We start from the raw sequence: 19,247 nt of genomic DNA on the forward strand, positions 1-19,247 counted from the left end.
GTGTAAATGCCCGGAATGTTAGTCAGACATTGAGCAGGAATCGCAGCAGCAGTAGCGTGTCCATGTTTATGTGGGGAGAGAGGCAAGTTAACATGAAGCCGCTGCAGAAATCAAGTGGAGTGTTACTTTCAGATCCTTGTGAAGAAGGCAGTGTTACTGAACACACTGCAAAGGGTTGTTTAAAGAAATAGTCCACCCAAAATAAAATTCAGTTAACTTTAAACCTGTATGACTGCATTTTTTCCTATGGAACTCAAAAGCCAAAATTTCCATCAAATGACAGTGAATGGGGATTGAAAATGTCAAGCCTGTGAACTGTAATAAATGTGTCATAAAAGTGGTCCGTATTTACATCTCGTAAAGTGTTTTGGAGTCAGAAGATTGCAATTTTGTTAGGAACAGAATGCAGTTTTTGTTTTAAAATCTTGACATCCGAATTAGCTCTCCATGGGAAAGTATTCATGTAAGAAAAAAATATTTGTTAGAGGTGTATCTTTTCAATGAATCGGTTGATCCAGACATAACCAACCTGTTTCTCTTAAAAAGCACTTGTATGACTTGAGAATACTTGAAAAAGAGTTTTAAGATCATTTTATGGTGCTTTTGCATCCCTTTGTTGTCATTGTAATTACATGTAAATAAGCATCTGGCAGAATCCTCAAAATACCTCTTTCTGGTTTGGAACAATGTGAAGGTGAGTAAATAATAACAGTATTTTAATTTTAGGGTGAACTATCCCTTTAAGAATGATGTAAGCAATAAAGCATGTTATTGCAGCAATACACACTATTATTATGATGACACATTTGACAAGTCTTTTAGCTATTCTTCTATCTGTCAAAGGTTGTATTTCTCAACTGCACTGGGATCAGTTTGATTTCTTATTAGCTAAAGGGAGCTGCCTACCTAGAAGGCATATATGTGGAAATCACAGGCACTGGGATTATTTGTCTCTGCCAGTGCTTTTCTTTACTTAATCCACTTCTATCACACCCATTAGACACACTTCAGGATGGGCACCATTAATTATCATCGTATAACAGTTTGGCTACTTTGTGGTTTTATCTCCCGTCATGTCGTCTGCTGTTTTAATTAATGTACTGAAAACATTTGCCTCACTTAAGAGCCTTGTAAAATCAATGTCTTCTACAGATGTTTGGCCATAATGCCCAGTCCCTGTTCTTCCAAGCGTACACCGATAACAAGCTTTCATAGTCAAGTGTGTTATTACATCTACTTGGACTTGTGTGCATTCTCTCAACATTCATACATCTTTAATAGTGCTTTTTGAATTGAATCAGCTTATCTCACTTGACTTGGAATTAATGATATAATTAAATCTGCCGTGATAATCTGCCTCCACAAGGTTGGGTTTCTGGATAGAGATGATGAGATGTAGTTCCTCGAAAATCAGATGGTCATCGTCAAAAAATTTAACTTTTCTGAATCTGTCCTGTATCAGTTGATTTGCTTTGCATTTGGCCTTGGAGCAGCAAAGCATACAACAATATGAACATTTATTTCATACACCTATGTAGATACTTTATATTAGCATATACTATAAATGCCAGGTTTCGGACTAGCACTTTTCCATTGTATATTGGAAAATATGTTTGTCGGGTACCTGCAAAAGTTGTTAACAAATATTGCCTGAATCAGCCTGACTATATTAGATTAGACCAACAAGATTCATTTTCATGGGTCAGGTAGAACTCACTCTCAGACAAATTGAGAGAATGAATTCGACACTCCTCTGCTATGTTTACTTGCCAGCGTCTTTAGAGCTTTCATAGCCAATGGCAGTGCCTGTAACTTCCCTAAAGGGTGGTTCATTTAGCTAGAGGCCTTTTCCAGGGAATTACTCTAAAACAAATCCACAAAGAGCGTTTTAAACATGTTTTGTCAGGTGATCGAAATGTAATTCATGTGGTACATATGGTTAATACAACAGAATCAACTTCATTATGTACTCTAATATAAAGGTCTACACTAAGTTACACCAACCTAAGTCATTTTTAAGTGTTAGATCAGGTACAAACAGCTAAGGTAGCAATTATATTCTTCCTTTTTCAGTGCAGTATCAAATTTAATGCTGATCTCTGAATAGAGACCAGTTTTAAAGAGAACAGTGCATGCAACTGCTCACATTTTCATGTTTAGACAAAGGAAATTGGCTGTTATAAAGTTCATATGTCAGGCTGTGATGTGACCTTATCTTACTCAAGTTAATTGTAAGTGAAGTTTATCTTTACTCCAGTATTTTATTAGCATTTACATCGGTGTAAGTTTTTTTCTCAGATCTGTTCGGTCAATCACACAAATAAATATGCATTAATTTGTCATAGGCCCCTGGAGTCTCATGTAGTTTCTGCTCACACAATTATGGTTGTGAAAAATTAACTTGAAAACATAATATGTGGTTATGGGATTTCCATATGTGTAGCTTTTCATGCCCACGTGATCCAATGCTACCTTTGCACATAAAGGGTTTGGTTTGTGTTTTTTGAATTAATGATGTGGTGACTACACATGTTGCCATAGTCACATGATCATGCAACAGCACACTTTGCCTAGCGGAATGTATGTCCATCCATCGTATGTATGTCTGTCTTGTCACATTTGTCATATTTGAGTAATGAACTGAGAAATCTAATAATGCCCTTGATAGATAATTGTCTCCTGGGGTGAATTATGAAGAAGAATTATTAACCCAGTAAAAGACGTTCTGGTTTATGCTCGTTTTATTGAGACTGAATGGAGAAGTAATAGAGTGCAAGGCTTTGCTACTTTCTTAACAGACATTTGGCCCATGCTGTGAAGTGAAGGTCACTAGGGGGGCTGTAATAAAGCTCAAAATCATGGATCAGACAGGAGTGAAGGGAATCTCATTCCCCTCCCCCGCTCCCCGTGCTCATCTCTTCTATTCTCCCAATATCAGGTGACTACTCTTGGCTGAGTTTCCATAGCAATGTGGGCAGTGGATGTGGATAAAGAGGTTCTGATCAGTTTTAATGATAGTGTAGTTTGCCTCTCTGAACAGGAGATGGAAAGTCTCTCCCAATAGGTTTTGATTGGAACGGCTGAGAGGTGTGGGACTGGGCGGCAGGGACCAATGTGTACAAGTGCAGGTGTGTGTGTTTGCATGAGATGGATGATGAAGCGATTAGCTGCGGTGGGGTGGGATAATCACATGGATGAAATCTCTGGCAGGGATCCTAATGGCAGACAATGTAACTTTCCACATGATGAACATTTGCACTCAATCTTTGCCCATTCTAGTTCTGCAGCAGTGGGCAGCAAGAAAGAATGACCTAGCCATTGTCTTTACTTACGCTCTCTTTTTTAGGACAAGGAAGACCATGAGTCATTCTTCAGAGCCCTTTGGAGATTTTAAAGTCTGTATGTGTGTGTGTATGCATGAGTGTTTGTGTGCTTTGCTGGTAGGTTCGTGGCTGACTGCTTTTGCACCCATCAGACTTGACAGTGGCCAACGACAAGGAGCTGTTTCACTGGCTATAAATACCACACTGCAATGTGGAGCATAGCTCTGGCAGCTGCAGGGGAACTGCTCTGCCATTGCCCACACACAAGGAGAGGCAGGGTCAGGATTACACCAACCACAGACCTTGTGTGACCCCTTCAGAAAAAAATTACATGTTTTTGCACAAACATATGGTCTGAAAGATTAAATGGGAATATTTGCCCTGGAAGCTGTGCATTTGCAGCCATCATAGTCAATGATTACCTACCGCAGGGCTTCATTTAAACAAGTGGAAATTTGTTGCACATGACGCTTTTCACCAAGAGTTCCCCATGCCATTGCCGTAGCAGACAGATAAACCTGAGCGATTATGCCAAATCCAGATCTGCAAACGCAGTTGGTAGGCTCTCTTAGAACGAAGGGTGAATAGTCCTCAACAAACAGATCTGAGACCCTTGTTTAGAGTTAAGAACCCAGAGGCATGCAGTTTGCACAATAATTGTGTCCTCTGCTTGAGCTACTTGCAGACAATGAGGCCAAGGTTACTTTAATTCAGAAAGAGAGGAAAAAGTAGCAACAGAAATAAGCCATAGCCGTCCTGAATAGTAGCCAGGTACATTTTTGTTTTACATGCCGTCATTCACCTTGCTTCGTCATTTGTAGAAGGAAACACACCTTGCCCCATCAGAGTTGACTTCGACACACCCTCTGGCACACACATCAGCTCAAGAGAGATAAGGGCCTTTCGCACCGCTTTAGTTCCAGAACTAAATGTACAGTACTAAAGTACTGGGACGATTTTGCGCAAACTATTTCCCAGTACCATTTAAAGGGTTTCATTCGCACTGACAGTGTGTACTAAGAAGTGACGTATCCGGTCGACAGCGATATCATTTGTGCCCGGCATTCAACAATGAAAACAGTAGAACAATGTTAACAACAGGAGGATGGAGGACGCTGTGACCACTGGCAGTGCTACATTTGCTACAAGTCCCTGCACTTCAGCATCCGTCCATCTATCGCTGTTATCACAGTATGTTTACACGGCTTTTTAAATCATGGCGGGTGAGGGTGTTTTCGTACACATTTAGCCAGTCAATGTATACTTACGTCATGGGTAGTACCAGTTGTGCTGGTTAGACCCTGCTCCGGAGTAGGAGCTAATTTGGTTCTCGAAAAGGCAGTCAGGTATTAAAATCATACCCAGTTCCGGCAGTGCGAAAACGCCAAAAAGTGGGTTATTCCACAATTAGTTCTGGTACTATGAAAAGGTTCCTGCAGTGCAAAAGGCCCTATAGAGGCAAGGTGTGGAAAACACAGAACAGTAAATCAGAGGTACAGTAAATAGCCTAACTGGAAAAGCTGGAAAAAAAAAATCCATAATGACGCCATAAATACCATATTCTATAGTGAAAAAATTTAGCTTTACAATTACAGACATTCCTTGTCTGGGTGGGATAAGATTTCTTAGAAGCCTAAAAGTTTTGTAGTAAAGCATTAGGTAATTTGCAACACAAGTTTCACTGAGGCTGTGTGAGGGGAAAAAAACCCAAACATTCTGCTTTGGATGAGATTACAGAAAGTACATCCGCGAAACACAAATTTACCTGACCTTCTCAAGGAAAACTAGTTCCGTCCAAATAAGCTTCAGGCTGAATACCCAGGGGACTCATGTCTGAGGTAAAGATGATGGAAGCATTTTTGAGACATCTAGTCCTGTAGTCTGCATTGCTCAGCATTGACCCGAGTGATACTGCTGTCTCAGCTCAACTGGAGCATGCTCTATAGCATCCCTAATGACTTATGCATTGCTTACGGCTTCTCTGGGACAATTAAGCATCTCTGCGGTGCTCACAACGATTGATAGAGATCTGCATAAAAACAACAGAGGTAGGATCAGAGGCCAGACAAGAACTGTGTCCGAAACCACTCCCTATCCACTATATAGTGCACTATATCGGGTGTCAGCCATTTTGTAGTGCTGTCCGAATTCTGAGTGAACGACTTCATTCCCTACATTCGTTCACTACTTTTTACCCACAATGCATTCTGATTTCAAGTGTACAACTGATGTACACTCGCTGAAGCACTATTTCCCACAATCCAATGCGGAGTAGTGACGAGCTGGAAGAGAGAGCGGGAGTGAGCAAGTTTGAATGAGGAATGCCGTTTACATCTATATTATTTCTGCTTTAACGTTTATTTCATACATTATTCATATTAAAATATATTATGTAGTTAATAACTCAGTTTAATATTTTACTAATTTACTGAGGCGGCATCTTTGTTAACTTTAAATTATGATAATTTTGTGGCTAATTTAAGAATGTTCGTAAATCACCTGTAGGTAGCGTATTCATTCTGATGTAAAATTAACGGTCGCCTGAGGGTGCTCTATGACCATTATCTTATCTGAGCTCAAACCGCTGCTCGGGAGAGTTTCAGCATACTAAAAAAAATAATTACATAAAATTATGAACGTGTTAATGTGTGTTTATTTTTGTTCTCAGTATTTTAATAGTATGATTATGAATATAAAAGCATTACAGAACAAATAATATCCCATCAATGAAAACACAGCTGACAGGGAGGTATGTAGAATTACAATAGAGTAATTTTGAGTGTTATTGGTATTAATATTGGTTACATGTAATATAAAAGTGCATATGTGACGATGTTTTCACTTATTGTGTTCACTCCTTCCTGGTATAGTCCACTCAACTGCCATACACTCTATAGGGATTAGTGAATGAGTGAACGAGACAGACACAGCTAAGATGTTGGAGTGTTATTAAAAAAACCTGATTTGCATGGTTGGGGCATCTCATCCACTAAGTGCCAGCCCTCAGGAGTCATTAAGTTGAGATGAGTCAAGTTCAAGCACCACTATGATTGATGATTGTCCAAGCCGGACTGTATGTCAGCATGTTGTTATCCCCTTTATGCATGAAGTAGAAGTGGGGGATTGTCATACTAAGAGGATTAAGGGGGTTGGCATGATTGGATTTCACCGTGTGCTGATTGATATCTTTAACCGTTTCAAGTATACAGACTCTCGGAGAGCATGATATAGCCTATCAGTTTCAAGGGGCATGATGGATAATACACAGAGTCTTCACTTAGCTTAGAGCAGCATCTACTTCCATACCATCAATTGGTTTATATGCCATCCCAACTCATTCACTTGTCCTTTCTGTATCCTGCCCTTCGGGTTTGAAGCAAAGGAGATGGTCTAAACCTCACAGGACACAGACATATTGAGTGTGCTTTTGTAAATTATAGTCTCCCCCCTCTCTTGCTGTCTGTTCTCTCTTCTTCGTTCTGTCATTCCTGCCCTGTAAAAATTGCTACCCCACTCCTCAGTTGTGAAACCAATGGGAATCTTTGATAACGGTGATGCCATGCACGTGCGTAGTATGTGTTAGGTATGTAGACATGCGCAGTACGTGTTGATTTTAAAGGCAAGCGCGAACAAACATACACAACAATGGCAGATTACATGGTACTGTTGTTGCTGCTCAAGAGTTTGATAACGCTTCTTCAGCAAAGTGTGGATTCACTTCACCAATATTACAACCAACAGCAGAGATGCTTCATATACAACATATAATCGTCCCTTCCCACAGGTACTGTTTACTAAAAAAGGTGACAGCGGCAACTACTGGCCTGGCATATGTTATACAGCGTTTTGGGCCATTTTCGCGGATATTGCACTTAAATATATTTTAATGTTACAAAATATAACAAAGCAAAGAACAAGTGCCTTATCGTTTATTATAAAATGTAGCATTACATCACTTTGTTGTCCACGACAAACAGTTGTTCTGCCATAGTACAAGTCCTTGTGGAGATTGAAAGAATGCAATCTTCTGCTGTTCCATTGTTGTCTCTTTTTTGTAGTTTTAAATAAATTATCTGTTCTTTGATATTTATTTGCCGCCATCATGGCTGATGCTTCTCCGACAAGCTGCTTCTTCTTCAGCTTTTGCTGTGGTCTGTGGGTTACACAAGCAACATGCCCGTGGACACTGCAGACTAGCGGTTTGCATCTGTACTGCACGTCGACGCGGACAGCGACGCAGATGTATAAATGAAAACTGACACACATCCTGCAGCATATGTCCGATGCAGAAGTATAAATCAGCCTTTAGAAGGAAAGATTGATGAGACCCTGCCAGACTTTCCTGTTTGAACCTTAGCACTGGGAGCACTAGTAAAATATTTGCTTTCCTCTATTGCTGTTTGCATAAGCTGAATTGAACATGTAAGTTGTTGCTCGTTGTTGGTTTTGTGCGAAAATCTCAGCTATACCTTTTGGGTAGAATCCCAGCTGCCCCTCACCCACTGAGTAGAGTTGTTAGCCCGGGGGTTCGGCTCAGGTGGGCTCTGCCGTCTACACAGAACAAAAACTGCAGCAAACCACAAAGTTTAAGCCAGAAAGCTAACCCAGGTTGTCTTCGAAATCTTCAGATTGAATGTTTCATACTGCTATACTTCACATGCATCGGTTTGCATGTCAGCATGCTACTTGCAGTTTTGTCTCCATGCATCAGTTATTTCTTAAAAACTATTCCAAGACAAGGCCAAGTTACTGCTGGTCATTTGAAGTTTAAATCTGTACACTCAGAAGCGCTATGATCACAGTGTTTTTCTGCTGCCGGTGGTTTTCAGTAGTGCACCGCAGGGCAGAGAATGAGTCGAATGCTAATTTGGTACAGAGCCAGAGGAGCAAACCCCATGTGACACTGATGACAGAGAGGCAGGGTGCTGAGCGGAGATAAGTCACATTCTGGGTTCTGTCCCTTTCTTCACTTCAGTCTTTTTGAGCAGTGCAGAAAAAGTACAGTCTAGCAAACGGTAAAAGGGTTGAGCAAGCAGCATTTCCCTTTTGCCTTACCGTGCAGGTGACAAATTGTTTGGTAAAAGTGCCCTTTCTTTAACCTCCCTTGCACTCTTTTCATCTCTCTGTTGCAGTGTCTATTTCCTTCCGTCCTTCTTCTTTCATTCACTTTGAAATCGACTGCTTGCTGAGCAGCAGCTTTGAGCCAGGCTATCGACTACAGTTTAGATGCCATGGAGTAGCATTAGCCTGTGCCAGGGAGAAGAGTGTAAGGCAGAGAAGATCCTGTTCGGAGAGATAATCTGATCAGTGGTTTTGTTGACTTAATTTTTCGTTAATACTCATAGTGTTGTGGTGAGCCCTTTTGTGTTGAAAAGGCACAGGTTCTCTTAATTGGGATTCAAGAGTTGGCTTGCCACTCATGCCAACTACAACATACTGTGGTTTCACAAGCAGAATGTGTTGTAAGATTTAGTGGACATTGATTTTACTGTATTATTTAGCAAGATTCTTTATTTTATTAAAGTGTACACTGATAAATGATGATGTGAAAATGTATAGCTGGTTATATGTTCTTAATGCATTTGCTAAACATATTCATTTTACTGGCTATTCAAGAGATTTGTGTAACTGGCCAGAGGAGTACTGACAACAAAACGGAAAAGAAGCTTAATCCATCTAGATTACAAACACATTAATGACCCAGCCATTGTTACCAGGCTCAGAAGTGGCAGTAGTTCAGCTTTGTACTTGTCCTTTTGATATTTTTTCACCGTCCTCACTACAAAAAAATATATATATAAAAATTATTTGAAAAAACGTATTCTTAACCCCATTACTGACTTTGATTTGCAGCCAGTGTTTTCCAAGTGTTTTATATTATTTTAACAGTTACATTATATTTGTAAAACTATGAAAATAAATATGAATAAATAAATAAAACTATTTTTTAAGAAATAAAAAAAAATGGCAAACTATATCTGCCAACATTTCACTTTTTTTTCCAATAATTTTAGTTTTTACCACAGACTGTTACACCATCTGGTCATTTATTTTATTTTATTTTTTCATTTAAAAGGACGTCAATGATGTTCCGTCAACTACCCAATGTGTATTTCATAATTTCCATTCCAAATGTATTAAGTTTTTAATTTGCAAAAGTAGAGTCAAATTATTCAGCGAGCTATAATTTAACTCAATGACAGCTATAAATTCATAAACACATTTGCTGGAAAACAATGACATACTGTGATGGGGTGATAATTATAGTTATCAACCCATTCTAACTGATTCTTACAAGATTCACAGAAATAATAGAAAACCAAACATTTACATTTGCAAGGCATGAAAACACATGTACATGATCAGTAGCAACTGCCAGATGTCATGCCATTGGTTCGACCTTATCTCTCAACCCTGAACACAATTTCTGAGACTGTGTAGAAATGTTGTAAAGAGGTGCATAAGGACTTTGGTCACTGTTTAGTCTTATAATCATGAGATCATAATAAAGGAGTGAAGAGAACAGAAGAAGGAAGTAATAATTTTTCAACCTTTTGATCATATGTGAGTAAGAACGACTGACCATAAATGATGCAGACGGCAGTACTGTATGTGGTCTGTTTTGCTAAGGACCTGGCACTGGATGAGCTGCCCTCTTTAGTGCTCCACTGACATCCATGCTAATCAGCATAGTGACAGACTCTATGTTGCTGCATGCTTGAGTTTGGTGCGAATGGATGTTTCAGTGCTTCAGTGATTTGCATGGTTTATTGGTGTGTTCAGAGCGTCTTTTGTGAGCATTAACAGTTGCGCATAAACAGGCTTTTCAGCATTGGGAAATAGATTTTCAGGGCAGTTAAGATGCCCTTGAGAGGCAATCAAAGTGTCGCTCCACAAAAGCTTCTAAACGCCTGTGGCCTACCGCATGGCACTACAATTTTATTTAGAATCACTCAACATTATTCATTAGCAGCCTCCTCTGTGTGGTTTATGTATTGCATTCATGCACATACATTTTACCTCACATGCTAGCTGGAATGCTGGGGTGACATATGTGCCGTTCTAGCAGGAGGCATATATGAGAAAGGTATCGTTTGTCTGAATGAATCACCTCATCTCCTCCTCTTATGTCGGACACCCAGCGATTGTTACAGCATGGTGTAATTGGCTCCTCTGTTTCCCATCTGTTGCTTGCTTGCATTCCTTGTCACATTCCCTCTGCTGTTCTGCCCACCCTCGGCACGAGCGGCACAAGGGAGTTGTGTGTTTTTGCCAACAAGTGACGACAGAAGCAAGAACAAATAGAATTCATGAAGGTCGATAAACATCCTCCTGCCATTTCATTATCTCTGTGTATCCTTTCTGCGAGCTGGAGGTGTGGGTGCCATTTATTTCCTCAAAAGAAGGCCTCTCCGTTCCTGATGAGAACTTTTCCATTTCCCATTCTAGCCCTGGACAATGGATTAGATTGTCAGTTACTTGCGACTCCGAACTCCTCCACGATTCATCACTCCATCTTTTTTCCTCCAGACATAGGGTTGTGGCCCATTACATATGTGCCTTAGAGAACCCCCCAGTTCTAATACAGAAACAAAGGTTTTTTTTTTGTTTTGTTTTTTTCTTTTGATTTAATTAAGTTTAGACTTTAGAATACAGTTCTGTGGCTGAGGGTGTGAAATTAACACCAACCAAATACAAGTGCTTTTTGTGCAGTGGTGGGTAATTGTGCTCATCTATCAGCCATTGAAGCAGACAACCTCTAAGACACAGCAGACTGATATTTGACAGGAAATGCAGTTACTTAGCTGTATAGGCACATGCTTGAAGAAACACATTTTAATATCTTGTTGAACAGGCAAAACGTAAGCTATCAATATGCCTGATTCACTGTTTTTGGGTGTTCTTATTATTATCAATGTTAAAGTCACTGCTGCTTTATATTTTTGTGGAAACCATGATATTTTTTTTTTCAGGATTATTTGATGTAGCCTATAAAATATCCAAAAGAACACCATTTTTTAAAAAATAGAAAACTTTTGTAACACTGTAAATGTCTTTACCATCAGAGTATCGATTAAAAAAATAAAAATCCCCAAAACTTGGACTGTACAGTATATTAGATAATAAAAAAAAAACTAATTTAATTGTTTTCCCTGCTACATCTGCTGTAGTCTCCTTGTTTGCAGTGTTGTTTTAGGTTTTCTTTGCAGTGCCAATTTGAGCATGGCTCAAGCCAATATAAAAGCCTATTGTCTTTGGTCTCTGATTAATTGTCTTACAGGGGTTTATGTGCATCCTAGGGAGAACTCCTACATGCACTAGAGAGCACAGAGGACTCATTCACTGTATTCTCAGTGTAAAGTCATGTCAAATTCTTCTTGGTCTTGGTTTGATCTTTAAGCTCCTCTTTTTAAACGTACTTTTCAAGCTATGGTCTTAGAAAATGCAAACATGTATTTGCATTCTCTCTTCCCTCTATATAAAGATGTCAAGTGCCATCTTTTCTCTGAAAGCCTCAGTGGGCTGATGTTGACTGGTGAATGCATGATAAAATTGCAGATGACAGGTTTGTTTATGCTGTGCAGTCAGGAATACAATGTGAAAGATGCCTTGATCTAAAGGCCTGGACATTTTTGACACATTTTAAAATGGCATACTTTGATGTTTCTTAAAGGGTTTGAAAAGTAGATTGGGGCAGTTATTCAGTTTGATGTGGGTGTATGAGTGTGTTGCATATATAAAATGCACCCATGTAGTTTGCTTATTTTTGACATTAATACATTTTTTAGTCAAATGTTATAATGTATCTTGCCTTCAACATACCTTTCAGGCTTTAATTAAATGTCTGGTCTACTTTTTTAGTTGTGTCACAGTAAGAGCATTTTTAAATGTGCCAGTCATACACTTAGTTTATGAGGTGTTTTTATTGCCCCAGCAATGACATTTTCTTGTATATCAGCCAAGGTCTTGATTTTCCAACCACTTGTTTCCTTGTCTGTTACTCTAATGGAGCCTGATATATCATTGAAATCAATACATTACTTGTATAAGACTCTAGACTCTAGTTAAACTAGTTTTGTTGCCAAAGTATTGCAACATAAATTAATTAAAAATAATAATAATAATAAATGTTTAAAGAAAAAAAAGAAAAAAGTATTTTTAAATTTCAGAATTGTATAAATGGAATTAAAGTTAAAATAGTCTTTTGATTCAAGTGAAACCTTGTGTACTTTCTTTTATGTAAGTGTAGTTTAATGACTACATAATTGGCTTGGGCATTGTGGCAGAGATTTGTAAACATGTCTGAATGAACTGCTGACTCAGACATTTGATTGTTTATTTAAGCACATTTAAAAAAAAAAAAAGTAGTTCAGCGCTACAACATTTTGCTGAAGATATCCTGAGAAACGACTGCCTAATGCCTGGATGAACCTGGAGACCAGTAGTGATCCTTCAAGGCCATTCTGCATGTACAGCTCAGACTGACCAGCCTCGGCCAACTGCCTTCAGATCAATATGACCATCTCAAAATCACTTTGAGTCCCTGCCCAGAACCTAGTAACAACCATCTGTCAGACAGATTCTCCTAAACACACAGGAACACACCCTCAAATCTGTCTCCGTAGCATTACCAAATGTTGGTTCGCTTCAATCACTGAATATGCCTAGTTCTCCACCAGTTAAATTACATTTCAGCACACAGTAATTTGGTGCACAATGGTGAAGGCTTAATGATGCTGAAACTCATCACCCTCATGAAGAAAAGTCGGGAGTGCAGAAGGAAGTGTGAGGATGTGCAAGAACCGTCAGGCCTGGCACTGTGATCTTCTGCAGGTTCAGGTCTGTCATGTTTCGCCTTTGCTTGTTGAGGTCTATTGTAGTAAAACATGTATTTCAGACTTTTAGAAAAATCTGTTAGGTAGGAGGATTTCCAAAACAGTTTTTTACTCAAGAATATCTGTTAGGATTTTACTGCTTGGTTTTGTGCGGCCATTTATTTTATTTTTATTGTTTTAATTTTATTTAAGGAGACAGCTTTGTCAAGGTTTAACAAAGCTTTGTCCAGTGTTTTCTGGATTTGTTTCTGTCATCAAATGGGAAAAGAAAATAGCATTTTATGCTAATTGTTTTGTCTGTGGGGTTAATAGCTGTTTAGGTCCATGCCAGTAATGTAATTTAATAAACAGACCATCAGTCTCTTTATTTAAAAACTAGATTATCTCGTTCTCATTATATGATGTTTTTCTATCAGATAACTGGTGTGTGTATTTGTTTTTATGGAGCCTCATGTTTGCAGTATTCTTTTGTTAGTTTTCTTTTTCTTAATTAATTCTTCTTTCGTTATGTGTAGTTTTGGTTACTCTTCTCTTAGTAATGAGTAGTTTTGTTATTTTTCTGCCTTCTTTTGTTTCTCCAGCATTTGAATTGCCTTCTTGTGTGTTATAAGCTTAGAGGCCTCAAATTGTTGTCATTTGTCAAACAGGACACTTTCGATCTAGTCATTCTATCCAAGAATCCAATGTAACCTGAGGTTAAACACGTGCTCAAGGGCACGACAATGACAGAACTGGGATTAAGCCTGCAACATTCATGTTGACCACACAGCTCCTTAAGTTACTGTACTGCCACCCCCAAGATAGGTTTACTGCTTTCCATGATCCAGAATTAAACAAGAATTCTGATCCTAACTATGATTTTTGACAGTAATTTGAAAGTTCATGAACATTTTCCCAGCCATGTATAATATAAGATGCTTTATGTACATGAAATGTATTTATATTTTTTTATATAATTATTAATTATTCCAAGCAGTTGCTCTTGTATAACAACCTAACAAACAGAAACAAACTGCAATTAGTGTGAACATCAACCCTAGTAGTTCAAAGGCACTTTGAGAGGGATTTTCCTTATTCTTTTCATTTTTAATTTACCAGTATTAACACTGACCATGCATTATCTGCATCAAAGTGCAGTCAGCAAGTTCTTTGACAACACAAATGCCAAATCCCCAACAAAAGCAGTTCACCAGCCAGCCTTAACACAAGATGAATATGGAGCAAATTGGTGTACATGGCCTGAGGAGAAACCACATTTAGCTGAGTTTATTCTTTAACACCCTTCCCCACAGCTTCCTCTGCTTTCTCACCCTGCGTTTCAGCCATTGGGGCAAGAAAAACAGCACTGCGTTTTCAACTAAACACTCATCAACATAATGACTGCAGAGCCCTAATTCAACTAGGAACATCACTTAACATAATGTTCACATGCCCTACTAGCTATACGTGCAGGAACTGGTGAATAAATATTTGAACAAGTGCATGAGAGTGTATGTGTGTTTCCAAGCATAAATATTCAGATGCTCCAAATTTACACGATCAGCTGCTTTATTAGCATGAAGTTAGTCTCAATTAAATAAGTGTAAGGGTGCATGTGTGTTCATGCATGTTGTATGTGGCTTTGTGCTCTAGCATTAGCTTAGGGCTCCATGCTGTTCGCATTCTCATAATTTTTATATTCAGAACCGACAATCTCATTTGCTTCTTACATATCTATATTATCATCTACTATGCAAAAGACCCCCACCTCCATGTTTTAACTCCTGATCTGCACTGCCTGTGGGGCTCCCAGGAATGGAACAGCACCTCTCACATCATTGCCTCTAGTTTGAGAGGAAATGTATGCTCTGTTTAAAACATTGCATACGTGTTCTTTTCAGCATTTGCTTCACAGCCATTAAACATTCATTTGCAAGTCTTGAGATTTTCCTATTTTAAAACCCCATTAAATTGCATTTTATTTTTTGTATTGATGTATTTCCTATTGCAACAGGAAGTTTGGCTGGAACATTTTTTTTTAGCTAGCAGGCTGTAATTATGTCAGAAATGATCTACTGGTGCATTCAAGTCTTCCTGGGAAGTTTGTATTTACAGTATTATTTAGGATGGCTCGTTCAAGTTTTAGCTAGTAGGCTATATTTGTTTTGTTTTATTGTTAATAGGAAATAAATAATAATTTCATTCATTATGGAAAATTTACCATTTGTACAGACGCTGCATATATTTTCTCACTAAGGCCTTCAGCTCGAAAAACACTGCGCTTAAAAAAAGTTTGCTACGTGTAATTCTGGCATTGTGACGGCATTTAAATATGATCTTTCCAAATTGCCTTGCAAATCTAATAGTAGTAGAGTAGATGAGAACATTTTGTATTGTAAGGTATTGTACACAAGCTCTTCCTTCATGTAAAATAAATGCTTGAGGGTTATCTAGACCACTGTAAAATATTGTGTGAAAATGAAATAGGGCAGACATATATTACTATTATGGTTTGTTTTGGTTTGTTTTCGTTGTTGTTTAGTTTTACTACTAGTCTTTTAAAAAAAAAAAAAAAAAAAACTACAACAACGATAATAATAATTAGCTAGTTTTATTGTAAATGAGAAACAAATAATAATTTCAAAAATTTACCATCAATACAGACACTGCATCTATTGCGTCTCCCCATATTTTCTCACTGACATCCCCAACTTGGAAACTCTGGGCTTAAAAAAAAAAATCCGATTTGTAATTACGACATTGTGGTGGTGTTCATGTTCATTCAACTTGTAAATAGAATCTTTCTGACATGACTTTAATGCACAATGTGAAGGGTGGTTTAATTGAGTGGGTCATTTGCTATCTATAGAGCATTTGATTAGGCAAAAATTTGTGTAGTGCAGGATGAGTCATTAGTATTATTTATTTATTTATTTATTATTATTATTAGTTTGTTTTTGTTTTGTTTTTTGTTTTTTTTCAAAACTGAAATCAATCTGGGAACACTTGTGACTGTTTCTGTGGAAGGAATAGAAGGAGAAAGGGAGCAGCTTTTGGGAAATGAGACCAAACAAAGTTTTGTTTCAGACTATTTCAGTCTACCCTGCATTTTTCTTTTTCTCTCCACTTCCTTTTTCTTTGGAATCACCAGTTCTTCTGTGTGGGACCTCACACACACACACACACACACACACACACACACGGATATAGGCCTACACTCAGGAACTTAGTTCATCTTGAGGCGGCTGCACACTGTAGGAAGTAGGAACATTGCTAAGTCATCGTTATCTTAGACAACATCCACAGATCTTAAAAGATTTTTTTTGTCAGAAAGTCTTTGTTTGATTAGTGTGACTTCCTCACAGATTTGTGATGAATGATGCAGTTCTGGCAGTGTCAGAAATGTTGGGCCTTATGCCCTTAGAGATTTTTCACGCAGTTTTGCATCAAGTCTGTAGAGCAGGTTGGTTATTATGTTCATTTTTAAGCTTGGTTTCACTTTGTTTTCAAATTTGGGTATTTACAAGTGTTTTTGGCCTTTCAAATTACAGTGCAAATCTAATGCCAAGCAACAGTGCAGAGGACTAAATGGACCATTTCTTCAGATTTGAAATGGGAAGCATTGTAAAAAAAACCAAAAAAAAAACAAAGGTCTTCCTTCATGTAAAATGATTTCTCAAGGGTTTCGCTAGACCACCGTAAAATACTGTCAAACATACAATAATAATAAATTAATAAAAAATAATAATATAACAATTAAAAAATAATTATGCCAATAATAGCTAACATTTTATATGCCTTAAATATGATATTCAGGTGTTTCCACAAAACAATAGTGTGAATAGAAAGTGGACTTAAAACATTATGTATTTTAATATTTTAATCGTACTCACATCTAGCTTTTTGAAATGCTGACAAAGCCTTGAAAGAAATCAAGTTTTTTATGCTTACAGTTTTGTTTCAGCTTTCAAGTTCAGTTGACTTTATAAGTTGTCTGTTAAGCTTACACTTTGACTTCAACAAAATTGAGTTACATTTTTTGTTACCAAATTAATCACAGTCATTAATCACAATTACTTGTATCAAAACTGATCGCCAGTCAAAATTTAATCATGCCATGTCATAATTACTGTAATTATTAGATAAGAACTCGGATGTGTTTCTATGGCAACACTATAGCACCAAAATTATTCTGTGCAATTTGATGAATCAATACACAAAAAAACAATACAGCAAGTATTCAATTGTTATGCAAATGCACTAATAATAAACTTAATTTATTTACATTAATGCAGCCACATTAAACTCTATTGTAGGTTTTTATTTTCAGATTATTCTTGCATGATTAAGACATAAACAGAAATATTGTAAAATAATTGATGAAGCCACTGCTTTTTTAAGCATTTTTCCACATGATGTTTCGGTCAGGTCAGGTGGTACAAGTTGGAGCTCTCAGAAACTTTTACAAGTTACGTAAGGTAAGTAACATCTATGAGGACACAACCCCATTTTACTATTCAGAATCTTGTAATAATGGTAATTCTGACTTGGCATGAACGCATCGTATGTGTCACCCAGTATTAATGTGTATTGTGAAGTGTGAGATAAAAGAATGTTGATGTCGCACAGTCTCGTTGGGGTCACATCATAACATTATACAATCTGACAAGCAACTGTCATTAAGGACAGCAAAAATCACACAGCGTACAGCCTTGCCTAGCTGTCTAAGATTTGCAGATCTCTTGTCATTTTCACATACACTTTTCAGTGACAGCATATGTTTGAGAAAGTGTAAGTGTTTTGTGAGGTGCTGGTGTAGCAGCATTACAGGCCTGCCAACACCTCCCACTGCTTTTAACCCCTCCAGGAGATGCAGCCATCCAGAAATGCCCATCTGTGCTTCTACCTCCTCCAGCGAGATCTATGTGTGTGTGCTTATACCTGGCGCAGATCCACACACATTTACAGTACTGCAGGACTGTTTGCAGTTTGCTGTTGCCGCCCCATCCCTGTGCTTGTAGAGACAGTGCTAGCCTGCAGCTGCTGCCCAGCATGAATAGAAACATATTACAGCGGCGCCCATCACATGCCAACTGACAAATCATCACCTTTTATTTAACCTTTAATCTCGAAGACTGCATATTTACAGTAAAAGCTCTGCTGATAAGTTTGTAATGAGCTTGACAACAAGTACTTTGTTTTGTGTACATGCACCATGATTACATGAAGAGTAGTACAAAAGTACCAGTACTTCGGTACTAAATCGATACTTAAATAAAAAAAATAATAATAATAATTATCGATCCCAGCCTTTCCACACAATCAGAGTACTGAGTAACAGAGTACCGGGTCAGTCCAGTACCAGCTGATAGGTGGCTGCTTTGAAGGTTTCTATTTACAACATGTTTTTGCAGCATTGTGCCACAGTCATGTCAAGGGACGAAGACGGATTCAACAAGTAGTTTAACAGTATCTAGGAAGCAGATATAATACTGGACCAAGACTAGAACCAAAGAGTGAGCTTAAATAAGGCAGGCAGCTGATGAAAAACAGGTGATGGGAATTAACTAATGAGCACTAATGAATCAATTATCTAAACAAGGGCACAGAAGAACTAAACAGACCAGTTGTGTTTTGCACAAAAGTAGAACTAAGAAAGCCAGGATAACAGAAAAGGCGCGGCTTGACCTATTTCAATCAGCACATCCTGGCTTAGTCTGTTGCACATTTGCTAAGCCAGGATGAGAGCGTGTAGCTATGTCAAGCCTAGTGTAAATAGTTGGGATAAGTGCACGTTCACGGCATTCTGAAACAGACCACGGGATCGATCACAGAATCAATGATGCTAAAATGGATAAAACCCGTGCGGCATACTTCTCGCCAACTGCTCCGGAGCAGGCTAGCTGCAAAGTGTAAATCTCCATAGTAACTTAATGTAGATTAATTTAGCCTCCCTTCATGCAACCGAGTCAGGGCTAAATTCAGCCAGGATGACTGGAAAATCCCATCTTAATCCCTTATCTTGCTTTTGTGCAATACCCCTCTGGGGGCTGTTTCATAAAACAAGTTTACCAAATAAGCCAGGCTTATTTCAGTTAGTCTGATTTAT

At 38.2% G+C, this 19,247-nt stretch overlaps 1 protein-coding gene across 3 annotated transcripts in view; it reads left to right on the forward strand.

Annotated features, from left to right (window-relative positions):
* Positions 1-19,247, forward strand: part of fut8a (fucosyltransferase 8a (alpha (1,6) fucosyltransferase)) — a 73,266-nt gene that overhangs the window by 543 nt on the left and 53,476 nt on the right. Inside the window, exon 1 of one of the 3 annotated variants that reach the window (XM_042774221.1) lies at positions 12,685-13,163. The exons of the other annotated variants lie outside the window; for them this stretch is intronic. The gene's annotated coding sequence lies outside the window, so the exon portion shown is untranslated. Of the gene's footprint in view, positions 1-12,684; positions 13,164-19,247 lie in introns of those variants that run through there. 3 annotated transcript variants of the gene reach the window in all.

The sequence above is a fragment of the Cyprinus carpio genome, chromosome A17 (genome assembly GCF_018340385.1).
Source record: "Cyprinus carpio isolate SPL01 chromosome A17, ASM1834038v1, whole genome shotgun sequence".
Taxonomy (NCBI): domain Eukaryota; kingdom Metazoa; phylum Chordata; class Actinopteri; order Cypriniformes; family Cyprinidae; genus Cyprinus; species Cyprinus carpio.